General features: G+C 37.9%; 1 protein-coding gene across 6 annotated transcripts in view; it reads right to left on the bottom strand.

Annotated features, from left to right (window-relative positions):
* ZMYND11 (zinc finger MYND-type containing 11) overlaps positions 1 to 591 on the bottom strand; it is a 102,655-nt gene extending 102,064 nt beyond the window's left edge. For all 6 annotated transcript variants that reach the window (XM_010712398.3, XM_031553854.1, XM_010712399.3 and 3 more), the window contains exon 1: positions 378 to 591. The gene's annotated coding sequence lies outside the window, so the exon portion shown is untranslated. The remainder of the gene's footprint in view (positions 1 to 377) is intronic.
* Between the last annotated feature and the right edge of the window lie 19,880 nt (positions 592 to 20,471).

Genomic DNA, 20,471 nt, shown 5'->3' with positions numbered 1-20,471 from the left:
CATACATATACATATAATCCCGCCTTCCATCCCCCCACCCCCGCGGCCCCACACATTTTATTATTAAGTATAATTGCTCCCCCCTCCCCATATGCTCCCCCACGGGGCAGGATTGCCCCCTCCCCTCGTCCCCAGCCCTTCCCCTGTCCCCTCTCCCCCATCTCCTTGGAACAGTGTGTACATGATTTTGTAGTTTTTTTAAGGCGCCATGTTTATAATCCTCCATCATATTAAAAAAAAATCCACCCAGCGTGAGACGCGGTGCCACGAGCACCCCAAAGCCAGGGAGGCAGACACAGAAATATCCACGGGGCTGTAAATTCAACCCCCCTCCCGCACACACACCCCTCCTTCCCAGACTTAAAAGTCTCTCTCACCTTGTGCTGCTGCCGCTGCTTCTGCTGCTGCAGGGGGGGCGAAGTTAAGCCAGGGGAAACTTTTCAATCCCTTCCCCAGGCCGCTGCTGCCTCCTCCTTCCACATATTTTTCCCCTCAGAGTTTTATTGTGTCTGAATTTTCTCTCTCTCTCTCCTCTTCTGTCTGTCCACAGTTCAGGTTTCTGGGGTAAACAGGGTTTAGGATGGTGCTAGGGATATTTGGGAGAAGGAGAACTCTAGTGGTGTCTACTGGAGTTGCTGTTTGTTTCTTTTATTATTTTTTTTTAATAGAAGTGAAACAGATCTTTAACTATTTATTATAAATATATTCTATCACACTGTTATGTCTGGATCCTATCTTACTGCAAGGGAAAAACGCACCAGTTATCTGACTGTGCTACATGCCAGTTCCTCTTATCATGAAGTCCAGCTTGGAGAAATACTGGAAAACATTTTCAAAAGCAGATATTCACCTTGAGCAACAGAAACTAAAGCACACAAAGTCATTGTTCTCTCCCAGAACTGGCTGGCTGTATTTTCGAAGCTATGGATCTACGCTTTCACTGAAGGATTAGGAGTTCTATAGTACTATGAAATATACAACTACATATAGGCATGTATATATGTAGCATGAGAGCATGTACATTTTATGCTGTTTTTCCATTAACTATTTGTTAAATTAATAAATGTCTAAACAAATACATTCTAAAGTTTCTGAAACATGTAAATAAATAATTGAAAATTAATAGCGTATTTTGTAATTAATGAATCTTGACCCGCAATGTGGCATCTTTTATAACAGTACCTTTAAGTTTGATTCCGTGAAAATTTATGCATGTAAATAATTTCACTTACATGAGTTGTCATCAGTATTATTACAGTAGTTTTGGACTATTAAGAATTAAAAAGATGCATCCATTCTGCCTATTCAGTCAAAGTTTTAACACAATTTATACACTGAATAGTGAACTTTCTCCAGTGTGTTTAGTAAATAAAATTTTTAGTGTTGTCTAAAACCACACTTGTTTGAGACTGCTACATCAGAGCTCCTCTTTTAAGAACTAAAATGCAAATAAGGGTTTGTTGCACAGCAGTGATAAAGCTTTACTTCTACTGTGTATTTAAATATGAAGGAACATTTTACGTTATCTAAAATAAATAGATAGGAATAAAAGTGCTGGTAGTCGGCTTTCAAAGGTACCTGAGGGGTTGGGCAGTTACCAAACAGTGATAATGTAGTTTAACTTCATATTGTTTTTAATAACAAATAGCAAATGAAATTTACAGGTTTTTAATTTTTTAATTTTTTAATTTTTTTTTTTAAGTAAGAAGGGTACTCAGGAAGAGATTTGCTGCCAGGATAATTACAAAAAAAAGGCTACTTTATGTTTAGCATTTAGTCGTGATGCTTGGCTCTGATTTTGTTCATACCGGTAATTTTCAAAAAAAAAAAAAAAGAAAAAGACACTGATTGAAATATATGCCAAGTTTCCATGGGATATTGGTGGCTTGGTTCCCTTAGGTTTTTTTGAAACCTCTGTACAAACTGCATCTAAGCTATATTTATATAAGTAAAAATGTTTGGGTCCTTATCATTTCTAGTATTTCGACTATTCATTCAAGCTAACAGGTCTGTGCAGGTGGGTGTGTTTAAAGCATACCATTTTTTTGTACCCAGAAGCAAACAGGAGAGCAGTGTAGCTAGCAGCAAACATAGCTGCCTTTAATTCTTCAGCTAGAACAGCCAGCTACCCAGTACCGCTGGGTTGGCTTGGGGGATTCTTTGGCATAAATTCAAAACAAAGCTCCACTTCCACTCTGGTTCTTTAGTGAGAAGATTTATTACTCTGACACAGTGCCTTTGCCTTACCTATGTAAATATTTACTTAAGGCAGAAGTTCAGCTATCTTCAGTATAAAAAGGTTTTAGCCCTTTATCTCTTAGGACCCATAGAAAACTGTCAAATAAATATTTAGGCCATGGTCTCACAAATGCAGGACTAAATCTTTATGGTTTGTCTTACAGTTTTTACCTGGAATCTACTCCTTGCCAACAATTTGTTGTACTTAACATATTTGTAAAGGCTGGTTTGGACCAACTCCAAATATTTGTTTCAGGATACAAATATTTGATTTTGGAAAGAACAAGGTATTCTAAAGCAAACATTTAGGGAGTGTCTATAGCCATAACTGCTTTACCTTGCCTGAGCTGATGGGCAGTGAATTAAATTAATTGTAGAAAAACAAGCAAACAGTTTACATATGAGTTTTCATGAGTCTTGTTTTGTAGTGTTTTGATAGACTCATGAGGTCCCCTGGGTAACCACCTGTATTGTATCACCTTCAGAATATGTACTGAAGGAAAAAATCATGCATTTTTCGGTTGTCCTGAATTCATTTTAACTGCGTTAGAAAGACTTTTTTATGCTTATTAAGATACAGATTTGAAGCTGTACTAGCCAGTCTTGGTTAGCTTCAGTTCTTGAATTTACCAGCATTTTGTTTGATTTCCGATATACCTGCTTTACAGACCTCTTTTGCCCATTAACTTTCCAAAAGGAAAAAGAATCCAGAGCTCGAAACAGTTAATGCAGAACTCTGCTCCGAAGCAGTGCGGGCTGAGCCAGGCAGACAATAGGAAGGAAATCCCACCCTCCCCGAGCGCTGGGCAGCAGCATGTTTCCTCATAGGCAGTGAGAAATGTTTGTTAAAACAAACGCTGGGTTGGGGCTGCCTCCAGCCCCCCCCGCATCCCCAGGGCGAGGATTGGCTGCCGAAGCAGGCGAGAAGCGAGGAGGGGCCGGGGGAAATTCAGGCATTTCCTCCGTCTTCGGCCTTGAAGGTCCCTGGAAACACGGACGAACGTGGAACTGGGTGTCTGCAGCAAGATGAGTACGTCTCAGGCTGAAGTCGTTCAGTTTGCGAACGAGTTTACTGATCAAAACCCAGCAGCTCATGCTGTAATTGTAAGGGTCCCAGACATTTGTTTTCTTACTTAGTTGTGGAAGAAAAAAATGCACACAAATGCGGTGTTAGAAAGCAAACATGATAAAGTCACTTTGTTTTGGACAGAAAGTACATACAATAGAAATACATCAGGCTACACGTGTGCTTTAGACTTTTGCCAGTCTTGCTGAGCTGGTCAGGTCTCTTGTAAATTGTGCTATTATCCATGTTTCATATGAAAGCAGTTTGGAGGGCAGGAGAAGCTGTTTAAAGCAGGAGCACAATGTTGCCAAAATGCGTTGCATCCAGACCAAAAATGTAATTTGCTGCCTTGAGTTAAAGTTGCCTTTAAACAAGTTCAAGGAAAATTGATTCATTGCAGGTTGGATCTAAGCAAGGCACACGGTGCGAGAAGTCCCCAAGCTGAAAGCAGTTGGAGGCTGGGGCACCAGCAGGAACAAACACCATGTATGTCTGGATGGCGCTGTGTCCCCACAGTGTCCTGTTTGCCCACTACACATCCTGGACATGAAGAAGCTTTTGCTGCCTTCTCTTTCCTTTTAAATTATACTACTCCTTCCCAAGAGATTGCTTTGCTCTGAATTCCAGCACTTGTTAATGCTGTCACATATGGACAGGACTTTTAATTCTCACCATGCTGTTTTGCCATGCACTTGGTTCGGAAGTACAACATACATGAGTCTGGCTGGTTCCAGATATTGGACTCAGGACTAGGAAGGCATCATTTGAATGCTGTTCTTGGTACTGCCTGTGCTAGGCTAATGAATGAGTCCAGCGATCTCCTCCGGGACTTTCCACCATCCTCCTCACTGATCCAAGCCTACCCTACAGCTCAACCCTATCCTACAGCTCAAGTCTGTATCTGGCTTTGTAGGAGAGGTCGGTGCCAACACATTTCAGCCATGCTGGAAGAAACACAACTTAAATGTGTTTCCTGAGAGGCAGATCATCTGTATTGTGATTGGAAAAATATTAATGCAGCAAATTGATGTAAATTTTTCATCAGAACAAAGCTTTGGAACATGTTTTCTTTCCAGGAAAAATCTCAGCAATGTACTTAGTTTAGGAAGTTGAGGGGAAGGGAACAAAACGATAATACAGAATACAGAAATGCACAAAGCTGTGAACAGTTGGAGGATGAGAGACTCATAGGGAGAAGCTTGTGCTGTTCCTTTTCTTCCCCAGGCATCAGAAAGAAAGTAGCAGGCTATGGAAGGAGGCACAAGGCAGAAGAACCTCAAAGTCTGCTGTTTGCTGAAGCTCTCCAAGGAAGGAATGCATGCTACCCCAAGGTGTGTCCTGGCAGACAAGGATATGTTGAAGGATGAAGTGGCACCCACAGCAGCCAGGATCCTCCCTTTTCAGCTTCCTTCTGGCTTTGCCCTTGCCCATGCAGTCTGGCCAACCAGTGCTAGCTAGGCTCAACTCTCAGAGGAGCTCAATGAGGGATTCTGTGACTTGGTAAGAAGAATGTAAATAAAAAGTGGGAGGGAAAGTACAGGCAAATTAAAAAAAATTGGGGGGAGTCAGAACTGAGGCTATTTGTTGATGACAGTACACTGGGGAGTGCTGGACCTTTGGCCTGACCCTCTGTGTCTGGTCTTTTTTTGGCGTGAGTATCTTATGGGTATTAAAACTGATGATAACTCAGATAGAAAAGACTGCCAAGTATGGATGCAGATTGAGATAAAAAATGCTTTTTTTTCTTCACTGCGTTCTCTCCTTAGATTTCTATGTGCAGCTGGGAATAGGGGTTTATCCTTAAAAGTTTACCTGTGAGTAAACTGACATATGTTTATGACATATGAGATGATATGTGTTTATGCCAGCATTATGTTTCATGAAAACTGTATGCCTGATTCAGCATACAGTCTGCCAAAGGAAACTTAGGTCAATATTTTTTCACTAGTTTAAAACAACAGCGTGAGATTGTGCCAGCTTCATATTTTGTGTCATCTGGCTATTGTAATTTAGATTCAGGAGCAAATGCTGTAAAATGAGAGGTGAAATAAATCGTTGATGTATACCTCCAAATGGTATACTGAGTTTGTCTCACACAGGTTTGTGTAATATCTAAAATAATTTATTTCTTTGCAAAACAAATACACAGAATTCAAATTTGTTGTTGGATTGAAAAGGAGTCAAATGGGGTCTATTGTTATTTTTTACAAGGATGCAATGTCTGGAGATACAACATTGGACAGAAAAAAACAGCTATTTATATGAGGAAATAAATGGTGTATTTTGTTATTGAAAATAATTATAAATTAGAGTTTTTATGCAAGAAGACATTATGAATGTCACAATTGCAGGGAAATTTTAATTACATTATGCATCATATTAAATGCCAGCATAACCAATAGTGGGAAAAGATTATGTTCTGTGTAAATGGGATTTCTCATTCGCAGACAGTGGAAAAGCATGGGTAAAGGAGCTATCACAGCATGCGTTAGGGGCATTCAGAGACTTCCAAGTGCCTTCGCACTGAGTGAGTTCATGACAAGCCAGGCTTGATTGGGTTTGGTCCAGCAGTGGCTTTGAGCTAATTATTGCAGAGTTACTTTGTCTCTACCCTGTGCTTCAAAGCCTTCTGTGTTCAAAGTTGGCTTGTTAGTCAGCTCAGAGCTGGACCCAAGCTGGTTCATGCTTTCATGTGGCACTTCTCTGGGACTAACAAGCCCTCCCTGTAAACAGAATTATTTCGTGTACAGAGTGGAGACATCCAAATGTTTCTGAAAGAGATAATAGGTTATCACTAGTACTGAACTGAAGCTAATAAGCCTTGCTGGATCCAAACTGATGATATGCAGAACTATCCAGCTGTGGCTCTGCACAGCTTTTTCCCAAGCTCCAATTTCCAGGAGCAGTGTTTTGTGTGGCATTAACTCCAATCTCACATAGTTTATTGTGCCAATTGTGATGCTACGCAAAAGAGGCAAAATTGATTCTGGAACAGAATCTCAAACACATTGCCTGAGCTAAAGATCCCTAGCAGACTGAAGCTGGCCTGGCATGAAGCCATCTTGATGTGCATGCAGCTTTGATGTATCCTGATGTCATCTGCAGCTTGAATAAACCTCCTAGAAATATCACTGGTTGGCTGTAAAGGATAGCCATAATTAATAGCAACATTTGTGTCAGTTTTGAACCATTATGGTCAAGATGAAAGCTAATGAAGGAACAAAACAAACAAACAAACAACAAAAAAACAACCCAAAAAACAAAAAACCCTGCATCTGCCATTCTGTGGTTCTGCTTCTTATTTGAAAGCATCTTCTGTTATTCAGAGCTTAAGGTAATACAGTGGATAAAATAAATTATTTCTAAGCCAGTATCACCTGCATTTTGAATATATGGCATCTGAGAAGAGTACTGGGAGAAATAGATCATAGATTGTTTCATCTTACGTGTAATGCAGGGTATGTAATAAGTGCAATTCGTAAGTAATAGATAATATTTATATATTTTTCTATATCTCATAGTAGTTGCTCTACATTCAGCAGATGGCAATGAAGTGGACTTAAAAGATTTCTTATGAAAATAGGAATTTATTAACATTCTATTAACAATAATGTGTTATTTTGTCTTATCTCCTACTTTAACCAAATGTAATAGCTAGCTACTAGCAGGGTAACTAAAGAACTATTACCTGAAACAGGAACCTTGAATATCCCAAATTGATGAATTTTAGAAGTTCCTTTGAATTTTCCCTATCCTGAAAAAAGGTATTTAAAAAAATCAGATTTCGATACACTGAATTCTATGTATGTCATTTGGGAATCTTGATAATACATTTTGTGTTCTGTGTCTGCATTTACTAAGTTTTTCACACTGAGAAATAAACTCACATATTTTATTTCCTGCCTTTTAGCCTCTCCTTACTGCTGCACTACTGCTAATTTTGTTTATTTGTTAACATAAAAGGACAGATTTATCCTTTCCATATTATGGTTCTTGTCTGTGGGTCAAAAGTCTTTTCAGTTCTTTATGTGAATGACATGGATGACAACTTTTAGATAACGATTACTATTACATTTACGTAGGAAATAATGTTGTGTTTGAGGAGTTTAGCACAGCATCAGGATGTTGGCACAGATACCAGGTTTTTCTTCTTTCTCCCATAAGTCTCTACAGATCTAGTGAATTCTGCTTAAGTGTAAGTTAAATGTATTTCTTTAATTTTTTTCTTGCACTTCAAGTAGTTAGGGAATATGCAGAATATTTCTCTGAAGACTGTGGCTCAAGATAAGAGTACTGAGCCAAATATGTATGTCTCACAGAATCATGGAATTGCAGGGGTTGGAAAGGTCCTCACGAGATCATTGAATCCAACCCTCCAGTCTCCTTGGACTGTTACAATTCTTTAATATTTCCCTCAGCTAATGTGGATGAATAAAGGTTCGGTATTGTTCTAAAGAAACAGACTGTTGCCACGAATCTTGCAAGCACTCTTTCATGCTTGTAATATAAAAATATTGGGTTTCAAGTGAATAAAATACCTGTGTCTCTCATTCAAGCTTTTGAACTTATTTTTATATGCAAAATTGTGAACAGAGGAGCAGAGCCCTGGTAGAGCATACAAACCCCACTGAGGTCTCTGGAAAAGCTCCCAGTACCCCTGGGATCAGAACTTAGCTTTATTCTGGACCAAACAGGATGTTCAAATTGTTGAATTCCAAATATTTTTTCTTTTGAGACATTCCCATCTCCTGATTGCTTCCACCATCTTCATTGTACCTCCTCCACTGTATGGGATGCAGTTGCACAAACCTTAGTTCAGCTCCACAAACAGATGTATCAGCTTTGCTTTGAGATGATCAAGTTAAATATGAAGCATCTGAACATTTTAGAGTCTAAGCAAATTTTTGTACTTTTTAAATTAGGATAAAACATGGATGACAGAACATTAAAAACTGTGGAATGCAAAAAATGGAATTGTACTTGGAAACTAAAATGGCAGAAATTGAGATAGTTATATTTTTCTTATATTTACAATATCTTTTCTAATATTATTCAGGACACAATTTTGCCAGTAAAAACTCAGGAAGCTTCAAGAAGCTTTCAGGAAAGTTCAGGGAGTATCCTTCAAGAAACATGAAGCAGCAAAGCATTGTAAGACTTGTGATATCACTTGGAAAAGTGATTGATTTGCCAAAAGAATCATTTGTTTGACAATTGATGCATTTCCCCTGGTCCTCTTATTAATATTTAATATTTAATATTCTATGTTTTAGAATTAAATGTCTAGTGTTTGATGATAAAAGAAGAGGGCAGAGCTACTCACAAAAATGTCTACGGTTGAATTATTTTCCTGGAGTAATTCATTTTTTGTGTCAGTAAGAAAATTTTGTAAAGGTTTCAGACAAAACACGGTATCAACTATATCAGTTAATTTCCTTAGCAGGTGACCACTTATGCATGAAGATATATTTATTTCCTAGTAGTGAAGTCCAACAGGTGATCAAAAGTATCAGGAGAGGGGAAAAAAATCAACACCTGTAAGATTCTAAGGTGGAGACAAAAACTTTCTCACAGACAGCAGAAGGCTCAGATTAAGCCATTCCCAGATCCTTTATACAGAGGTAGGGATAAATGAAGGAAAATATTAACCCTTTCTGTCAAGATGGAAGTATTGTCCAATGTGTACAAATATCATAATCAAGAGTTATAAAAATAAAGTCTTTCCCAAGAGAATGATCTCAAAGTACTTTTGTGATACTGATATGGCTGCTGTGTGCCTTAACCTATGTGAATTCTGAGGTCAGGAGTAGTAAGCCCACCCAGATGACAGGTGACGTTAGTGCTAGCAGCAAACTCTTGTTTTTTCACTACAGTATCCAAGGCCTCCCGATGGTAACAAAGATAAAATATAACAGATTTCTGCACATTGATCTGAAATGTGAAGTCTATGAAAGAAGAAGATATAATCTACAGAACTCTTGCAGAACATGAATTGTATTGTTAAACTATTTGCAAGCATTTTCATTCAATCCCATCTGAATTCTGGAACTCTCAGGCTCAAGGAAGCAGGGAGGCATGAGCTATTTGTAAGCAGTGACCTTGTCAGGAAGCAATGGGGGGAGTTTGTCTGAATGCCTTCAGAGAAACAAAATATGTTACAAAGATATACCTCCTGAGGTTCGAAGTTTTGATTCTTTGTTGCAGCTACTGGGTTTACATGACACAATACAGACTGAAAAAAATTCTCTTGAATTCTAACTTTGTGTTACTGGGAGTGTAAAAGTCAAATCTGAGCTCAATATGTATTGTAGTTTTAAGCACTGTAATTTTACTATCCTTATGGGAATACCTGATCAAGTTTGATACTGAAAATTATAACAAGTTCTTTCAAAATGAAGAATCTCATGAGTTTGCCAAGAGCATTGTAAAAAGATGCCTCCAGTGTTTCAGACAAGTGACCCCATCTTTAATGAAAATACATCATTCTGTCCTCCAAAATTAGGGAACACAGGTCACAGTGATAAGACTGGAAAATGTGTGTCGTGGTTCAGTAGTTTCATAGCTTTGAAAGGAGCTGGTTGTTGTGCTGGATAACCAGTGGAATACCAGCTTGTGTAGTTAATGAAAGGAGGATATTATTGCAATCAATAAGGCAGAGTGGGTTAGAAGAGGAGTATGAAGTTGAAGGCTGAATTAGAAATAAAATCTATTTACTGTACTTGAAACAGTGAGTCTACAGAAAAACAGTTAAGCCACTGACTTAAGATTTAAATAGTTTACATAGATACTGCTTAGAGGCTATGAGAATCTGTTGTGGCTAAGGCTTCAAAACCAGTGGTTAGTTTGGGTTAGTATTTTGATCATACCAACAACTGTATGTCTATATTAGTAAATAAAATGTCCCTAATCTGAAACCAACTGGCACAGCATGGCTTACATTCAGGTGGCTGAACTCTGTCACCTCCAAAATATGATGTTCTCATCTGAGTAGCCCACTGGAAATAGTGTTTGGCTTGTACTGATGCAGAGGCCTCCTTGGCTTTTTCCTTTTTTCTTCAGAAACCATGTTAATTATTTAACAAAATTGGTGACTGTTCTAGTGCCTGTACTTGGACCTTAGCTCTTGGTTTAATTATAGACATTGTTTTTTATTTATACAAGCTGCATGTTCTGGTTTATTGTGAACTCAATTTTATGTGAGTCTACACATTCTTAACTCAGAATAAATTTAGAACCCTAAAATCAAGCAGGTTTCCTGTAACCATTATCTTAAAGAACTAAGCTTGTTACTGCTAACGTGAGAAAACTACAAAGCAAATAGAAGTCTAGCAAGCAATGAGAAGTTGATTTGAATGTAGTAGTAGCAGCTACTTCTTAAACAGCTTTTTTTTAGCTTGTCAAGACATGTTTAACTTGGCAAGCACAATAGTATTTGAATATTTATTTAACCGTGCTTATACAGCCTTCCTTCATTAACAGTGAAGATGTTAAATGTATAAAAATGTGTTTTATAAGTGAGAAAAGCTAATAAAACCTTATGCTCTTTATATCCTGTTTTTTAGAAGAACACAATAGGAGAAAAAAAATGAAAAATAAATGATAGGGTCTGTAGTAATAGCAACAGCTGTCACCTGCATTTTTTGTCTCTGTTGGATATTAAAAATGTCTAAATAGAATTGATTAGAGTTTTTCTTTAGAACTGTTCTGGAAAGGAAGCAGGTATGACATATTTCATCCAACAAATAACAGATTTTAAACACTGAGGCCACAATTTTATGGGGTTCCTCCTGTGGTCCTATGAAATAGAAAGGGAATAATGAAACTTTGTTAGTGTTTGCCATATTGGAGCTGTATAAGCCACCCACCCTCGCTGAAAGATTACTGTTTAGCATGCATGTGGCTTACAGTGGCATATTTGTGAATTTTTTAGTTTAACAGTAGAAGAGAGAACAGAAGGATTATTTCTGCACATGGAAATATTATCAGTCTTCTCCTATTCCACAGCATCTTTTTGGAAAACAGTGTTCTTGACATAGTCTAAATATTCAGTTAGAAGGCGCAAGAAGTCTTCATACTACTGAAATTCAAGATAGGAGCAATGGAAAAAAAGGGAAAAACATGTTGTTCTGCACATATCAAACAAGTATATATCCACTAGTCATTTATGTACAAAGAGACTGTGCTTCTTAGATGTCTAAATTTAAGATGCAGGAATCACATAAAACTTTTTGGCCATTAACTGTGATGTCAAATTACTAAGCAAGATATACATGCAGACAGGGCAAGCAAATTCAAGTCATAATGAGTCTTTTAAAATGCTTTATATTATCTGAAGAGAACCATTTGTAAAAGTTTATCATTTTTAATGCTCTTTGCAAAATACAGTTAGAGTCCCTGCAATGCCAAAATTTTTAAGTGTGACTGACAGCCAAAGAATGAATCACGTATGATGCCTTATGCTTTCCCATTCCCACTGCATCTGTACTGTTGGACCCTTTGTGACACTGCACTCTACAGCTCTGAATTCAGAGGGACTTTGAAGCCTCTTTGAACTTAAGAAAATGTAGCTTGAGTGAGGCCTTCAGAAAGCTGCTCCATTTCTTCTGTTTGCATTGAAAGGTAGAAAAATCCTGTCATAGTTCTGCAGGTTGTTTTTGTAGGCAGGCATGCAAAAGAAAAATAGAAGCCCATTTTTAATATTTTACAGAAGTGATTTAGCATGTCAGAACAGGAAAGTCCTTTCTTTCCTTCTTGCAAACTCAATAAATCAGTCCAGTTCTCCTAAGTTGCAAAGTTTGCTGAATTTCTGAGTTGTAAATGAGCTGGGGCCTACTTCTTACCTTCAGAAGCTTTTGTAAATGCTTGAATGAGCATGAGAAGCAGTAAACCATTCTGTGCCATGGTAAAAGCCCAGTCAGATTGCAGTGAAACTGTATGGAGGGAGTCCTCTGACTCTCACAGTGGAGATCACAAGGCATACACATCACTTAACCCATGTGGCATGAGGACAGGGGAGTGAGTTTAAAGAAGAAAACATTCATACGCCTGCTTTTGGAGATAATACATACTATTCATTTTCTGTCTGCTGTGGAATGATGCAGATGATCTTAAAGGGCACCTCAAGGGAAGCAGGAGGGCAGTGGAGACTCAAACCTTCCCACCTAGGTGGACATAGCTCAGGAGGGATCCATGTAATGATGTTGTTGCCTTGAGAATATCAACAGCTTCAAACATTAACAACATTTGCCTGCAGTGGAGTCAGTATTATGTTTGCTAGGATTTATTTCTAATGTTTTGCAAATTATCAGAATGTTGGGGGGATCTAAGTTTTTGCACCAAGCACTGTATGTCTGTGAAAAATGTAAAATGCATGCCTCACAGGCAAACATAGAGTACATATTGCCGCAGTAATCTGGTGATTGCTTTCAAACCATTGCTTTCTACTTCATAGCACATAAATATGATTCTCCAAGCATCTTTGCATGAATTTGACAGGAAGAAAATCACAAGTCTTTCATGCAAGAACAGCTAAAAGCAAACTAGGAAGGAGTATCTTGGAGAAACAGTACAGATAGGGCTCACTGCCATCGCAATGTGCCTTAAAGCATGGGGGTGTTCTTTGTGAATGCATACGGCCTGAGATATTATTCTCCTAGCTGGCTCACAAATATGAATAGCTGTCACCAGATCTGCATTTGAAACAACTGTTTGCATGCCTTAGTGGGGCACTGAAGATAGAAAGCTGACCTTATTATGCTGTCTGTAAATGGTTGCATACTTTTCTATCACAATGAGTAGTTTTATCATTTCGAGATGCTGTGGGTTAACCCCACCTGAGCCTCACAGAGCCAACACCAGTGGGATGGGAGAGAGAACCCGAAAGATTCTCTCCTGGGCTGAGATAAAGACAACTTAGCACGTAAAGCAAAACTGCACCCACAGGCAAAGCAAAACAAGGAATGCATTGACTTCTTCCAATCAGCAACAGATGTTTAACCATTTCCAGTAAAACAGTGTCCATTGTGTGTAATGGTTACTTGGGAAGACAAATACCATCACTCCAAATGTTGCACCCTTCCTCCATCTTTCCTCCCAGGTTTTATTGCTCATCACAGTCTCCCATGGTATGGGATATCTCTTCTGTTATTTGGGATCAGCTGTCCTGCTTCTGTCCCCATCCAGCTTTACGTGCACCCCCAGTTCTTCACTGGTAGAGCAGCATGAGAAACAGAGAAGTCCTTGGGCTCTATAACTGAAGGCCTTGGCACTGTTCAGTAATAAGTAAAACATCCCATTGTTATCAACGCTATTTTGCATCACAAATCCAAAACACAGTTCTGTACAAGCTACCATGAAAAATAATTATCTCAGCCAAAGGCAGTACAAGAAATTGTGTTATTATAATTCACCATACAGCTCAAATCCATTAGCAAGTGGTATCTGTAGCATCCTCTTTAAAAGTATTTGCAGTAAGGATCAGACACCAGTGAGTTCTCTGGTCTCTGTGGTAACAACCAGCATGTTGGCTCCTCCACCTGCACAGCTGTTTAGTCTGGGACTAGTATGCTAACCAAGGAAAACAGCTCCCATTAATGATCTCTGCGTGTAGACCTTCTGAATGCATTTAAAAAAAAAAAAAATGTGGAAACATGTATTTGGTTAAATATTGGTTAAACTGGTTACCACAGGGAGCATTTTCAACATTTTCAGCCACCATTCACATGAAGATGAGAACAATATGGTTTAATTTTGCTGGTTGGAGATTTAAATATTGAGGAAAAATTTTGCTCCTCTATTTTTAAAATAGCTTCAACCAATGACAAAACTTCATTTTGAGGTGGATTTCTTTTTAAATGTTCTTATGTGAGGTATTTTTTTTTAATTATTTCACAAGCACAGCAGGACAAAACAACAACATAAATTCGTATTTTGGGAAGATTAAAGCTTTCAGTAAGAACACTCATACAAAAGCTGTAATACAATGAGGGGCTGCTGGAGGGGATGAAGGGAGACTTTAGGAGGAGATAAAGAAGGATATACTCATTTTGCAGTTATGAAAGCTTTGTAGTAGAGAAGGACTTCAGAGTCAGTATATATTGAAGGTGGAAACAGCAAGTAAAGTTTTAAAGCAGGCTGAGACATTGCAGAATGTGTACACCATCTACGTTAGTAGGCATATCTAAATGTAAATGAGAAGGAAATCAAATTTTGATATGGATTCTGACATCTGCACATGAGGATATATGAGTTTGCCACCTACGAACATATCACTTAATTCTAAAAAAATTGCTGCACCTTATATGCATGAGCATCTTTGGGAACTGTGCTTTTCCTGCCGAGGAAAACTGCAGTAATGAAAATGAGGTATAAAAACCCATTCGCTGTGTGGTTTGAAGATTTGTTTCTGATCTCTTATGGAGATGGTGATATAGTTTTGTCAGATTCCTTTTCCTTTCTTCCTTCTAATAGAAGTTAAAGACTATCTGAAATTCCTTCTCAGGTATATCAACTACTTATCCTGCAAGCTACTAACAGCAGCATTACTTTGCCTCATCTTGAAAATGTGACATGTTTTTGTTCTGTTACTTCCAGATGCTAGAAATGTTGTACCAGTTCAGCAGTTGACAGCACAGATGAGAGAGTAGTAATCAAGGTCAGCCCGAGTAAAACAGCAGTGATGCTGAGAACGTGAAAGCATTTATTAAAGCTGCCAGTGTGGCTTACAGAGTCAGAATCATCCAAATCTGTAGATGTGAAAGATGGATGCTCATCTTGCATTCCAGCATGGCGCTCACTTCTGTCTGCTTTGCTGGAACAGAATTACATCTCTCAAGAAAGAATTCAGAGCTTTCTTAGCAGAGGTTTCCTGCCCCTGCAGCCTGCTTGCTGCTGAGTAAAAAGCGGAATTTTTGAGAGTCCCCATGTTGTAATGTGAGAATTTATTTGCATTCCACTGTTTGGAGAGAGAATGAGAGTTTATTTGATTAATTTATTTGCAGATGATGATTGCTTAATTATTTAGGCTCCCATATGCCCAACAATGGGCATACTAATATACTCCAAAGTGATTTTTTTTGTTTTGTTTTTGGTCTTTTGTGATTTAGAAGAATTCAAGAAATAAGAGAAGCAGGGTACAAAAATAGATAAATGATTTGCACACTGTGTTTTCCAGTTTGAGATAAACATCTGATAACAAACCAAGGCCTAAAGCATGTATGTTGGCAATCAATTCTCCTGCACAGCCAGACGTTCATAAAGATGATTTATTTCAATTATGTGCTTTTCAACAAATGTCTGCATTTTTGTTTATAACTCTTGACTTCCCAAAATGTTTTGCTAAGAATTTAGAGGATTAGGATATACGATAAGAACTACTTTCACAATCTGTTAGAGGAGAAAGCTTGACATCTTTTGGAAGAATCATGCTTATTTTCTTCTGGAAAAAAAAAAATACTGTGAGAGGCTGCTCATCGCAGAAGGAACCTAAAAATGTGCTTTAACCTACTCCCTGTATAGGCAAGTAGTTGAAACAGTTATTTTAATAGCATAACAGGGTTGTAGAGAAGTAACAATTATTTCCAGTAATCTTTCGCTACCTTTGTGCTTAGACAAATGTTACAGTTGCAATTTCATTTCTTTACCATAGTAGTTAGGCCCACTAAAGCAGGCTGGTTTGTGCCCAGTGAAAAAACACCATTTCAGAAGTTTATGGAAAAAAAATAATGGAAGTTACTTTGTGTTAAGCAAATTATAAACAAGCAGGAACATGAAATTTTGGCACATATTAGCAAGTTGATCTCCAAGAAACTTGCCAATTTCTATTCAGAGCAGTCTCCATAAATATTCTTGGCTTTTCTTTGGCTTCAGCTTACTTTACTACAGCTAAGAGTTGTGTTATTTTAACTCTCCAAAGCCATAAAGGGATTGAGCCCACATTATGATAAGATGTGCAAGGATATATAGAATATGCTGTTCTTCCCTGAAGATCTTGCTTAGTTGTCATCACGGTTAGAGGTAGAAAAGACACAGAAAAGATACAGTATGTGCATAAAAATAGTTGTTTAGCAACTTTAGTTTTGGATTTTACTGGACTGTAATTAAACTATTCTTACAATTTCATTATTCTTTTATACAATGCTTTCCTTCCCAAGTGTTTTTTGGGTACTGCCTGCCGCCTTTACGCTTGTGCACTCTTAAAAAAGCTGAATCCCAACTTGAATTTTTGCCTTTTTTTTTTTTTCTTCTTAAGTAGACTAGATATGATCATGTTTTGTGTGAGAGAGGCAAAGAGTAGGAAAATATCGTTACAAATTGTGTGAAAGTACATGGCAGGATGGGTAGAGGAACATCTGCAGAACCTACATTAAACAATCTGGAACAATATTTTTACGAAAAGCCACAGGAAACAGCTCCACTACACATCAAACTGCTTGTGTGTATTGATAAACTTCTACTCTTATGGCACTTTGTTTCAGCATATAAGATGTATTTGTAGTTTCAGTGATCACTCACACATCTATCTGGATATTTAAAGACACAGCTTCCTACCTACAAAAAGAGGAGCTGCTGCACGCTTAATCTTTTTACGTACTTCTCTGTCTACCTTGAAATTCAGAACACTGTTTCCCTTAGCAAACATCATCCTTCAACAAGAGGATAATCACAAATGAAGGATAAGAAGAACATTAGTTGATAAGTATTACTTGTTGAATATCACCAGGAGTGGCAAGTTATCCACCTCACCACATGCAATCCAAATAATTTTAACAGGCATATTGTCATATGGGAATGCATGGAGGCATTCAAGGCCAGGTTGGATGTGGCACTGGGCAGCCTGATCTGGTGGTTGGTGACCCCGCACATAGCAGGGGGGTTAAAACTAAATGATCACTGTGGTCCTTTTCAACCCAGGTGTACAACTGACAAAAGTACAGTTAGAAGAATGTCACAGTAAGGATTGTACAGGTTTATAGTTTGAAAGATTATTGTGGTGGAAAGAAATAATCAAAAATGAAATGCTCACCCATGTCCAAGGCTCACAGTAGAAAATTCCAAAAGGAGGGATCTCCAGAAAGAGAACCTTCCTCAAGTGGCAGTCAGCCTTTAAATGGGGTCTTGGAGAGGTGCAGCCAGGTCCACTCCTTCCGGTCACACAGATGAATTGCCTTCACCTGTGCTCCTATGGCTGACTCAGTGCTTGCCTCAGGTGGTCAATCAGTGGTTCAGGCTGTGATTCAGTAGTGTCCATACACCATTCTATGATTCTATGATACTGAATTGTGATTGTATGCAGGCAGATACGTATTACACTTTTATGTGTCACCTTTGATCATTCATTTTGTTCTGTTTATAGAAGTGAAAACACAACGGAAGAGCAATAAAGCAGAATGTTGATGGAAATGGAGCACAAAAATCTGACATCTTTCTTCCTGAGAAAATACAATACCTAGACAATCACACCAGCCAGCACCTTTGGCATGGTCAGCATATGAAGTGCTTCTGTTTCAAAGAACATCTGGTAGCGATCAGTTTTTACTTATCCTCTGATCAAGGCCAGGATGGATGGGGCTGTGAGCAACCTGGTCTAGAGGGAGGTGTCCCTGCCTGCAGCAGGGGGGTGCGAGCTAGATGATCTTAAAGGTCCTTTCCAACCCAAACCATTCTATGATTCTATGATTTTGTATATTGGATGCGTACAGTCAGTGTTTTGCTGGTAGGTTAGATGGCCTCTTCTTTTCAGTGATTTCACATAATGGTGCCTTGAGATTTTATTTGCAAAACTTGGGAATCCTCTGAATGTTAAATCCCTTCAAAGTGTCATAAAGCGAATATCTGCTAACTGGAATATCCCTCTAAGTGTGCATCTTTTTAAAATATGGGTTCTAAAATAATTTTAGAGGTTGCTCGGTTTAAAAACTGCTTTGGTTCCCCTTTAAATAAATGGTACAAATCTTACTGAGTTGAATAGGAACAAAACCAGATTCTTGATTATTTTTCATTTGAGATTTGTAAGCTGTTTTGCTCATGCAGCACTCTGAACTGTGCTCTACTTGAGTTATGCTCAAAGGAGTTAATTTTTCAAATATAAGGAAATACAAAATCCAAAGCTTTCTTTCAAGTCTTAGTCTATGTATTCCTAGGGATTTAAAAGCCGTCTTTTTTTAGCAGGTTACATGTATAAATTTGTAAGGAATTTAACATTAAAAAGGTCAGGAGCTAGATATATATTTATATGTTGTCTAATAAGAAACAGCAATGCATGTGTAGAAAATAGAGTCATACTGCATTTGTTATTTATAATTTTAGTCTTATAAGTAACTTTTCAGAGGAAGCTCATTATTTCTTTGAAGAAAGGCTCAGCTGGCATTGAAAGTCTGTTGGATTAGGAATAAAATTAAAATAGAGAATCCTCTTATAATAGGGCCAGATCCTCAGAAAGTGTAAATCACAACAGTTCAATGTAAGTAAAGCAAGCTATGGCAATTTATATCAGTTTAGGATTTGACCTTCTCCCCAGAAAATTATTTCTCTGAAGATCATACTTCCTATATTTGTCTTACTTTGTGCCTGGCAGAGAATTAATTAACACATAATTGCTTTGGTGAACTCCGGATAAAACTTCTCTGTTCAAGAACTCCATTCATTTACTGATTAACTTGCTTCATGGCTGAGTTAGTTCTGCAGGGTCATGCTGTACTAATGACCAGAGCACAGGAACACTGTCAAACCAATGAGAACGAGGCAGGCTTGGCAGCTCTCCAGGTTCTGTTCAATTAATCACTGAAATTTCAGGAGCTTTGGGGACAGAGTTGAAAAGTAAATGGAAGAGAAAATACATGAAGAATTAGATTTATATCCCACACGGACGGAGTGGAAGGGAGACCTTACTAGATGAAACTGAAAGAAAGAGGAATCACGTGGAAATGTGGGGAAATTAAAATTTATAAAAATGCGTACAATGTGCTACTGATAATTTTTCACAGGATTGTGATTTTTTTGTTTGTTTACCGTCATTTGATTTTATTCTTTTTCTTTTCTAACATCACCTGATTGTGCAGTCTTCCTGCCTGTGTGATTGCTTGCAAACATACAGACCACTCATGCATAAAGTTTTGTGGGATCCAGGCTCAAAAAAATCCACTGTTCAAAAAAATTCCACTTTCTTTTCCACACATCAGATTTTCTGCCACAAGATGCTATCATATGCAGCCTAAAAATTGCTCTTTAAGATACAAAACTTGATAATTCCCAGTAAGGTCAATGAGAATTGCTGATGCTTAATTTCTCGTAGAGAGGTATATCAAAGAAAGGTATTTTCTCTGTGTTGCTAAATCCCGTTAGTATTACTGAGATAATGGCATGTGCACTGGAAGGAAAATAGTTGGCTCAAAGATGAGAGGAGACCACATTTTTACATAATCAGCAGTTCAATTATTGATTTTTTTTAAAGTGAGGCTTCAACTGAAACCTTTCAGCAGGTGCTGTAACACAGAGCTTAAGGCAGAAGCTGAATTTCAGGAAATTGAGTGAAATCTTCCATATTCTATCTTACATTTCTGGCTGACCATTTGTAGACTGCTAAGCATGGTTTCAAGCAACTTGAACCTGAAATGCAGATAGTGAACATATCACAAATATCATTTTTTAAACAACTCTGGCTGCTATTTTGTCAGGAAAATTTTTTTTTTTAAGATTTTAGTTTCAGCTAGTTGAGTCAACTCAAATGCAATTAAATTCTACAGAGAGCTAAACTCCATTCTTAGTGTTCACATCAATTAGTAGATCAAATTAAAGCCGTATCTAGGAGCTTATTTTTATCTGCAAACTCATGTCAAGGCTGCAGACTGTCTGGACTCGAGTGTTACTTTATGTTACTTGACTTCATAACTCAAAATGAAAACTTAAGTTTTATTCTTGCAAAAACAAGAGACTATTGTTGCTGATTTCAGCCTCTAGAATGTGTTCCATTTAATTTTGAAAGTGTTAAGTGAAACTAAATTTGTTATGTTTGCTCAGTTTTCAGAGTGCTGGTCAAAAGGATCCACAGCAAAAATCAATAAAGGTAGGTGTTGTTAATAAACTGAAATTCAGCACTGAATATCTATACATATCTATGAAGGCAGTAAATTGTAATTGCTGTTGGAAGGGAAGGGAAGGGAAGGGAAGG

The sequence above is a fragment of the Meleagris gallopavo genome, chromosome 6 (assembly GCF_000146605.3).
Source record: "Meleagris gallopavo isolate NT-WF06-2002-E0010 breed Aviagen turkey brand Nicholas breeding stock chromosome 6, Turkey_5.1, whole genome shotgun sequence".
In the NCBI taxonomy this organism is placed as follows: domain Eukaryota; kingdom Metazoa; phylum Chordata; class Aves; order Galliformes; family Phasianidae; genus Meleagris; species Meleagris gallopavo.
The sequence above is the reverse complement of the archived record's forward strand: the minus strand, read 5'-3'. Positions and strand labels throughout refer to the sequence as shown.